This window comes from Gossypium hirsutum, chromosome D10, assembly GCF_007990345.1.
Source record: "Gossypium hirsutum isolate 1008001.06 chromosome D10, Gossypium_hirsutum_v2.1, whole genome shotgun sequence".
NCBI lineage: Eukaryota > Viridiplantae > Streptophyta > Magnoliopsida > Malvales > Malvaceae > Gossypium > Gossypium hirsutum.
This window is the reverse complement of record NC_053446.1, coordinates 45,378,026-45,388,537: the sequence shown is the minus strand read 5'-3', so window position 1 is coordinate 45,388,537 and position 10,512 is coordinate 45,378,026. Positions and strand designations below refer to the sequence as shown.

Sequence of the window (10,512 nt, the reverse complement as noted above, 5' to 3'; positions counted from 1 at the left end):
AATTCTCACAAAATTTTGTGACATTCAAATCCCTTTTAATTTATCTCTCATGCTTTAAATATCAATAGTAAATGCTATTATGTTTTTGAAGGATGTGAATGCTATTATTTTTTTCAAATAATTCCAGAAATTTTTAAATGGAGAAACTTTCTTAATCTAGATAAAATATTATATTTTAATGGCTTAATGAGGTAAAAAGTCCTTTAAATTTTTCAAAAAATAAGCAATTAAGCTTCTCTTTTTTTTTTGCACTCAATTGAGCACTCGAACTTTCAAAATGTATCACAAAACCCTCAAACTTCTTCAAAAAAAAAGCAATTAAGTCTCTGCTTTTTTTCACTCAATTGGGTACTTGAACTTTCAAAATGCATAAAAAAGGCCCTCAAAATTTTTCAAAAAAGCAATTAAGACCTTGCTCTTATTAAAAATTATAATAAATAATAAATAATAAATCTTTGACAAAATTATTAAATTTTAATAAAATATAAAAAAATTAAAATTTATTAAAAAAATAGAATTGTTTTTATAAAAATAGTAAAAAAAGTTGCAAAATTTTATAAAAATCATAAAAAATTAACGACCCTTGGTTTTTTCAATTAAAGTCATCATGTGTCGCAACAGAGCGTGACATATGGAAAAAATGATAAAAAAATAAAAAAAACAATAAAAATTATAGAAAAATTATAAAATGCTTCTTTTGGTATGATAATTTTTATAATTTTTTTTACGAAATTTATATTTCTTTACATTTTGTATAACTTTCTTACAACTTTATAAAATTTTATAATTTTTTTATATTTCTATATATTTTATAATTTTTTACGATTTTTTTATAAAATTTTACAATTTTTATATATTTTACGATTTTTTCTAATTTTTTTCTAACTTTTAATAAAAGCAAGGGCTTAATTGTTTTTTTTTTTAAGTTTGAGGGCCTTTTTTACTGCATTTTGAAAGTTCAAGTACCCAATTGAGTGCGAAAAAAAGTAGGGGCTTAATTACTTTTTTTGAAAAGGTTTGAGGGCCTTTTTGATGTATTTTGAAAGTTCAAGTACCCAAATGAGTGTAAAAAGAAAAAACAAGGGCTTAATTTTTTTTTTAAGTTTGAGGGTTTTTTGCACTCTTAAGCCTATTTTAATTTAATTAATGTTATGAATGTTATTAAGTGGATGTTCAACCTTTCATCTTTCTTCACATTTCACCTTTCATCTTCCTCAACCTTTCACCTTTCATCTTCCTTAACTCTTCATATTTCATCTTCTTGTAACTCATTTCCTATTTATGTATTAGAAAGTGAGGAGTCTAATCTCCCTATGTATATAGAAGTATACTACTTGTAATGATATGATAGAAAAGAAGAGAAATGCAATAAAAATCTCTCTTATTCTCATCTATTATTCTTGTGTTCTTTGTATTATTATTACTATTTTATAACACATTATCAGCACAATTTTATTCAAGAGTGATAGGTCCTTAGTTTATGTCAAAATTTTGTTGGGCTCCAAGTATTGAAATTTAATTGTTTGGTTAAAAAAAATCATGAGTGGTTGCTGGAGATTTGCTTGAGGATGATCACTTTTTCTTCACTACAAGATGCTCATAGTCTCTACTTCTCATCCACAATTACCTAAGTAAGTCTAATATTTTAAAAAAAAATTGATTTGATTTCTATTAAAAAGTTCAATTTATATAATTCTCTGTTTGCATCTCTATGAATTTATAAATCCCTTATCAAGTTTATTTGTTGTGCTTTCTATGTGGATATATATTTGTTATTTTTTTATAGAAATTATTAGTTTAGTTTTAATTTTAATTAAATTATATGATTGTTCTTATCTGTTCTTGTTTATTGTAAATGTGTATTATATACAATGATTATTTGATGGGCTAGTATGGGTATAATAATCACTATAACTATAGTGATTATAATAATTTTAATGAAAATATTTATGTGATACTCAAAGATCATTTGACACATGCATATTGGTTGAATATTTTTTCAAGGTTTGATTAAAAAGAAAAAGAAACAATATATAGACACATTTGATTTATCACAATGATATTGAAGTAAATTTGCAAACAATGATGACTTTATTGGCTTTGTTAACAAATTATATTGTTTATTCATTCCAAAAAGTGAATGGAACTTATTGTTATTATTGGCAAATAGATAAGTGGAAGATGGATAGTCCAAAATGTTGCTAAATGTTTATTCTTGGAACAAAATGATTAATGGTTTATACTAATTAATCATTCTTTGGAGCGGATAATACATTATGATCTTTTTGGCAAAGAGTATGAGATAATGTTACATTATTTTCTGAATTATTTCTTATATATTACTTGAAGTGAATTTTTGCAATAAATATAATAAATTCTATAATCACTTTTGATCATTGAACTCAATTTGACTATTTGAAAATTTCGACATATTCCCTGAAGTGAATATTGCATTTACTTTTATAAAAAATATATTTCTTTTGTTGAAATAATGATATTATGGACCTCTTATTGGTTTAGGCATTTCTAGAAGTAAATGCCATAATATTACTTATATGTGGATACTAGATAAAATGAATGACAATGAAATTATCAATTATCACAGTTTATATTAACATTATAATTCCCCTAGCTGTGAAAAAGTATAAGGCTAAAAAAAAGGGGATGATTTTAATAAATATTATGATAAATATGAAAGCATCGTGTACATGCCTGTAGCATGTCTAAAACATTACATTTTGCAAAGTCTTATAAAGAAAAAGAGATGTTCCGTAATGCATGATAATAAAATTTGAATTGAAATTATGCTATAAGAGGTAGAGGTTAGAAAATTTTAATTTTAAACCTCTATAGTTGTAGCTTTAATATCGTATTGTGACCTTATAATATTTTGTATTTTATTGTATTATGGTATATAAAACAATTTATCTAACTACATGCTTTTTAAAGTGATTGATTAGTGACATGAACTTATTCTTTGTTATGTTTAATATATGCTTTATTTATACTTATTCTTTATATAAAAATATATTTTCTTTTATATGAATAAATAATTTTTTTGTTAAGATATGAAATTTTTATCATCTATGTTGAAAAGAATTGCAAAATTGCATTTTTTTAAATAAATTACACATTTACTAATGTTATATTATAAAAAATATTTTATTACATACTCCTAAAGAGCTAATTAATATTGCATTAGATTGTCAAAGCTCTAGAAGAGCTAATTTTGCACCTCCTTCTGATGCAAAATTTTGTAAAACATAATATTATTATTTTTAAATCAAGAAAATATATGTTGAAGATAATCTTTATATGTTTTATATTAAAATCATGGATAGAAATTACATGAGATACTTATGTTTTTGTATGATAAATATTTCCCGAAAGAATACATTACACGTATGTGATTAACATATGAGATAGTGAAAAGAAGTTCATAGTGTTGGTATGACCAATTAGATCATCCCAAGTCAATGATGATGCAAAACAATTTGATCAAAATTTACATGATTTTATTGAAGAATTAGAATTTGTATTTTAATAATTTTCAACAATACTAGTTATTTTGTCAACATATTGAACCAACACCAGCTAAAGTTAGAGGTCAGTTGCATTTTTTGATGATAACCTAATAATATATGAGCTCATGTATCACATATGTACAACCCGAAGTTTGTGATATTAGCTCTTGAAATAATTTGATTGTGCACAATCTCTATAGTATGCAATTTGTGCTAACAACGCTGGTGCACTATATCCCGAGCTTGATTTTCATAGTTTTAGTTGGGATAATATTAAGTTGTCTATGTCTATATATTTATACTTAATGGTTAGCAAAACTATGGCTCCATTTAATTGCTTAACCATTAATATAAGAATAGTTTTACAATAAGCATGTAATTAATATAAGAAATATTTGTCTCATTAGAATTGATTTTCATTTATAAACTAATAGATTTAATTTAAGAATTTTTGGATTTGCAATATCTATTTTATGTTCCACCATAACGCACTAAGATGGATCATCAAGTATGAAGTGATAAATTTTATAATTTTAATTAGATGTGAAAAAGTTGAAGGGAGATATATTTATAATTTTGAAAAATGTATTGTCATGTTACAAATTTTCTTAGTATTAATGGAAGACAAATTGGTTAAATAATTATGTCATCATTTTTTTGTGATCCTCACTAGTATTATGTGCACAAAGTTTGAATGATAAAATTATTTGCCAAACATGTTTAGTGATGATATTTAGAGATTACAAATACTAGCTGATACATATACCAGCTAAAATGCTCCAAATAATTATATGTCCCAGAAGGAAAATGTGATAAAAATAAGTCTTGGGCATGCTAGAAGCATGACAAACTAGTCGATTCCATCAAAATAAAAAAATTTTGAATAAAGGAAAAAGAAATGAAGATCGTCATATGCTAAAGAGACCCAAGGCATAACTTTTGATAAAACCCCAGAAGAGGTTCAGGTACTTGAAATTATAAATATAATGAAATATCTCAATCAATTATGTCATAACTAAATATGATGAAGCTGACAAAAGGAGATTGTTGTTGACAACGTTAATATACATAGAATACTTCAATATTATGGAAAAGTAGGGATCTTGAATAAAAATATATTTGACAGTATTGAGATGAGAAAAAGTTATCAAAATAAATAAACGCTTCTATTATAACTTATGAAATGCATCTCGGACAAGAATTCCAAACACCCGAAAGGTGTAAAGTCAAGGGGAGTACATGTTAGCATAATAGCGAAAAAAATACAAGTCATAATATGTAGAATTGACTTGTAACAAGAATGTTCACAAGACACTTGGTTTTTGTTATGAAAAATGATTAATTTGTCGTGAATGCCAAAATCAAATAAAGTTATTTATTTACGTTTAGTGAATTTGTATTTAAATTATATAAATGATTTGATAATATTGATGTCTGAATAATAAATATTCGAGTTTCATGACAAAATCATTGGAGTTCCTTAAGAATTTCTAAGAGAAATTGTAACGCCCTAAACCCGGCCCAGACGTTATGGCTGGATCTAGCGATGTCACATGATAGGGTGTTTGAAAACTGTGTTGTCGCGTTAAAACCATTTCCATTGAATTCCTTATCTTAATATCTTATTAGTTCCAAAATTGTGTTGCTCATTTAATCGATAGTTTCAAAACATTATTCGTTTGCGGAAGCTTTTAAAACAGATTAAACAATCGTGCGTTTAGGAAAAACATTTGTTTCTTTTGAAAACTGAGGTTTCCTATTACTAGAAGTTGTAATTCATAAGGTAAAGATAACTAAAACCCAAAACCAAAGTTCGAAAGTCCAATCACCACCCAAAAACTTAGCCAGTAAAAATAGAATAGAAATAAAACCAATTATCGTAAATATGGGTTAAAAACCATGAAAGTCCAAAACCGTGGTCACCTCCGAGTCCTCCGCCGCACTGATCCATCTAGATCTGGGGATTACCTGTGCACATTTAAACAAAAGGGGTGAGTTTACGAAAACTCAACGTGTAATCCCACAGAAAACAAACAATAGCAAATCACAGTGCACAGTTAAAGCAGTCCTGGGCCTAAGCCCTTTTTCAATATCAGTAACAGTTTGGGCCTTAGCCCATCTCAGTACAGTATCAAATATGCAGTAAGTCCTGAGCCCGTCACAGTATCAGTAGCAGTCATGCAGTATTCAGTAACAAAGTCCTACCCAACCAGCCTCTACATACCATCTCTGTCCAACCCTACACTCCATGTGGGGATCAAATCAACCTACCCATCCCTACACTCTAGGTAGTACCGAATGCGGCACAAAACAGTAATTTGCAACTGAGCTGCTAGCATGTTAGGCTTAAGAGCCTTTCAGTACACTTCCTCCAAATATATTTAACCCAACCCCATGCAATGCAACATACAAGTCATGACATGCTATCTCAAGACATCAGTACATATAACCAATTCAGTATACAAGCATACTATCATCATGCTCAACACATATATAAATCAAACAGTTAGTTCGTACAATTAGGGGTCTAAGTGTTGCTTACCAACCCTACAGTAGGTTCACAATCGACTTGGGCGACCCGTGCAACCTTAGCAATCAATTCAGTGAAAATGGGCTCACACACCCATGTGGTCTGCCCGTGTGGCCCACTCGACTCAAATTGGCATTGGCCGCGTGGTCCATTTTTAATGTAATCCATGCTAGCTAAATATTCATATATGTTTTCACTATTTACTTATATTTTCCTTCAAAGCTGTCTACTTGAGTCATTGTTACTAAATTATTTATATCTTAAGCTACAAAATTCCAAATTAAGGTCTGCTTGATGTCTTTGAAACTAGACTCAAATATCTTTCTACCATAAAATTTTTAGAATTTTTGGTTTAGTCAATAAGTACAGTAAAATCTTCAATCTTACCCCTGTTCTGCTGTCTGATAGCTTTGACCTTTCTTTGCTAAAAATTAATTATCTCTTAGTACAAAATTTGGATGATGTTACCATTTATTTCTATTGAAAATAGATTCATTAATAATTTAAACATGTAAATTTTAACCCCTAATTATTTTTATCCAATTTTTTATGATTTTCCAAAATCAGAACAGGGGAACCCGAATTCATTCTAACCTTGTCTCAGAAAATTTATTATATCTCACGATTTACAATTCCATTACTTACACAGTTTCTTCTATGAGAAACTAGACTTGATAAGATTTAATTCCATATTTTTCATTCTCTAATTCGATTTCCACAATTTATGGTGATTTTTCAAAGTTAGCCTACTGTTGCTATCCAAACAGCAAGCAATTTTGGCTTTTCGCTGAATCCCATTTTCTGCGTTTTGGATACACACCTGGTTTCATTTGATGCTGTAAAAGTCCCCGAGCACTCCAAAGCCTATAATTGAACAAATAACACTAATTTAATCTCACATAACGTGATCCCAAATCGAACTCGTATCGAGGTTTTAACCCATAAGCGACTAAACCTTACTTTCAACCGATGAACAGTAATTCCCACACAAACTAAGACTCCGATTAGTGATTATAAACCCTTGAATCTTCCCTAATTGGCATAAAAACACTTCAAAAGAAGGTTAACAAACGGAGACAAATCACTTATCTAAAACTTACCGAACGATCACAACAAACGTGGAGCGACACGAGGTAGAGTGGGAAAAGAAAAATCAAGAAGATGAAGGGTGAAAGAGAGCAGAAATTCAGCAGCAACGAAGAGAAAAACGGTAAGAGGGTGGAGGGATTTTGGGGAAAGTAAAAAATAAAAGTATGAACAGAATATTTGATAACCACCCCAATCCCTTATTTCTCTCCATCAAACTCCCCACTAAATCCACTATTCATATTTTTAGTCCATCTCAAACTCTCCTGGATGCACGAGAAAAAAAATGCCAATTTTTACTTATCCACCAGACCAGCAAACCCATTCTGTTAATTATTTGCCAACTTTTACTTAAAAGTCTACTAACCAAAGATAGGGCTTATTCATAAAAATACCAAAATTTGCCCAAGTCCTGGCTTGAACTTGGGACCTCCCAAATACACCCAGAACACATAACCATTAAAGCAGACAGATATTTTGTGTCACACATTCACAATACCCAAAATTAAAATTTTGGGGCGTTACAGAAATACTTATTCAATAGATAAACTTTATAATGAAAATATATCTAAAAATGAAAATTTGTCTTGACATGAAGATCAAGTGTTCAATAAGGACAAATTGTTACATAATGATATTATAAAGAATTACTATTGAGTATCCAATAGTGTTTATATAATCAAAATTAATCAGACTAATTTTTCATGTAGATTGGAGATATTGAAAAGGAATGCAAATGGTCAAACAATAATGTTATAACACGATGGTCCTGAAGTACCATTTCTTTATATGCTCAATGCACTCATTGTATTGATAATAGTGAATGATACAATATATCATGCTTTATAAAGCTGTTGACGACATCTAAATCATGAGAATTTAATTGAATTTTATTTCTATATTGATACAAATGAACAAAATTTGTTGTATATGTTGATAATTTACTACTGATAAATAATATTGAATGTCTTAATTTTGAGTTATAAAATGATGTTCAAATAAGGGGAGCAAAATATGCACTGTTGTAACACCCCTCACCTGATGCAAAGAATAATCGAGAATTCAATTAGGCACTCTCTACCGCTACATTTGAGAAGTTAATTTTCAGCATTGGATTGCATCATTTGAAAGATCTTAAGTGATGATTACATGATGGGGAGTAAACTAGCACTACATATTTCTTTTAAAGTTGTGACATACTATGTATCAAAGGATTATGTACTCTTTTTTCCTTCACTAGGTTTGTGTCCCACAGAGTTTTTCTCAGTAAGGTTTTTAATGAGACATATCCTTTATACAATGAACATCTAGGGGAGAGTGTTATGAATGCTATTAAGTAGATGTTCAACCTTTCATAGTCGTTAACTCTTCACCTTTCATCTCCTTGTAACCCCTTTCCTATTTATGTATTAGAAAATGATGAGTCTAATCTCCATATATATATATATATAGGAGTATACTACTTATAATGATGATAAAAAAGAAGAGAAATGCAATAAAAATCTTTCTTATTCTCATCTATTACTCTTTTGTTCTTTGTATTATTATTACTATTTTATAACAATTAATTCATTTTAAATGTTATTTTTGAGTATTTTTATTGAAACATTCACCACTTTCAATTTATATCTCATGCTTTAAATATCAATATGTGAATGCTACTAATGCTATTTTTTTTAAAGATGTGATGCTATTATTCCTTTGAAATAATTTAGAAAAACTTTCTTTATTTAGATAAAATATTATAAATGTTATTTTTAGTACTTTTTATTGAATTTTAGAATGCTTAATTAGATATATTTTTACGTCCCTCTTTAATAGATAGGGGCAAAAGAGATATATCGATTAATTTTGCATACTAAATTACAAATAATTCTTTGATTATTTTCATTAAACACCCAATAAAATTTCCATCTTTTTTATTTAATATTGATATTCTAATTCCATTGAAATTTCAGTTTTTTTTTCATATAGAACTTTTAATTGCATTGAATTTTTTAATTACTTTGTTATTCATTATTACTTTTGGTTATTATTTTTACTATAAATACTTATTAGTTTATATTAAGTAGTCAATTTTTTTACAAAAAAAAAATCTTTTAATTACAAATTCATTCTAGAAATATTTGTACTTTTTCATTGGAAACAGAAGTTACGGCTATGTTCTTCATTGCTTAATAGATGAGCTTTTATATGGAAAAAGTGATTTTCTCTGAAAAGCAATGAAGAACAGACTTCATTTGGTAGCAAATTTCTAACTTATTTGAAGTGCTTTTGGGCAAATGAAAAGCAAAAATTTTTAGCTTTTTCAGCCAAAAAGTGCTTTTGAGCCGGTCTTTTACTTTTTTAGCCACACACACAACGCTGGTTCTTTGCTCTCATCTCTTCTCTCATCGCTGGTTCTTTGTTCCTCTGCTGGTGCTGGTGCTGGTTCTTTGTTCCTCTGCTAGTTCTTTGTTCCTCTTCTCCACTGAAGAAGTCTCTGGTTCTTTGTTCTTCTTTGTTCCTCTTCTCCACAACCAGTGAGTTTATCTTTTTTTTCGTCTGAGTAACTCCATTTTTTTTCAGATTTCTTTTACTGCTGGTGATGTCTTGGAAAATTAGTACCCAAATTATCCGTTGATTTGCTTCCTTGATCTCTAGGTTTAATTCATAGGAGAAGTGAAGAAATGTATATACGATACAAACTAGATTTTCTTTTGGTTTTGGTGTTCAAGTTCTAAAGGTCTGAAAATGGAGACATTTAACTTATTAATGAGGGCTACTGAAGCTTGAAGATGAGCTGTTAATGAGGGCAAATTGACAGGGTAGACAACATAATAATTTTCCATCCAAATTCAGCAATAAAACCATCTATTTAAGGACTCCAGACAAATATTTGACAACATTGTTCCATTACAGTATTCATCAAACTTGATATACTAAACAAGAATAGTGAAAATTCATGTGAAGGCTGGTCCTGATTTTATCTCAAAATCTCCTCTTTTCCATGATTTGAAAAGCTACATATGATTCAATTTATTGGGACAACTTCAAATTCAGTAACAACACAAATTTAAAGATGACACCAAAGAAAGTAATAGAACATATTAATAGCAATTCAATATTTAAATTAGATATTCAACACAAATTAGATATTAATAGCAATTCAATATTTAAAGATAACACAAATTTAATGAATTCACTTTAAATTGTAAATGCTATTGTAAAATTTTTAGTATTTATATTTGGTATATAAATATTATCCCTTTTTAAAACTTTAATCCAAATATATGTAATATTTTAATTTGTTAGGTTTATGTTTTCTATGTTATGTTAATATCTAATATGAGTTATATATTCAAATACATTTTAAAATAAAATAATACAAAT

At 28.3% G+C, this 10,512-nt stretch overlaps 1 long non-coding RNA gene across 1 annotated transcript; it reads left to right on the top strand.

Annotated features, from left to right (window-relative positions):
* Positions 1 to 9,288: 9,288 nt before the first annotated feature.
* Positions 9,289 to 10,091, top strand: LOC107931367 (uncharacterized). Its single transcript, XR_001693217.2, has 2 exons — positions 9,289 to 9,662; positions 9,784 to 10,091. It is a non-coding gene; the product is annotated as an uncharacterized lncRNA (long non-coding RNA).
* The last annotated feature ends 421 nt before the right edge of the window (positions 10,092 to 10,512 follow it).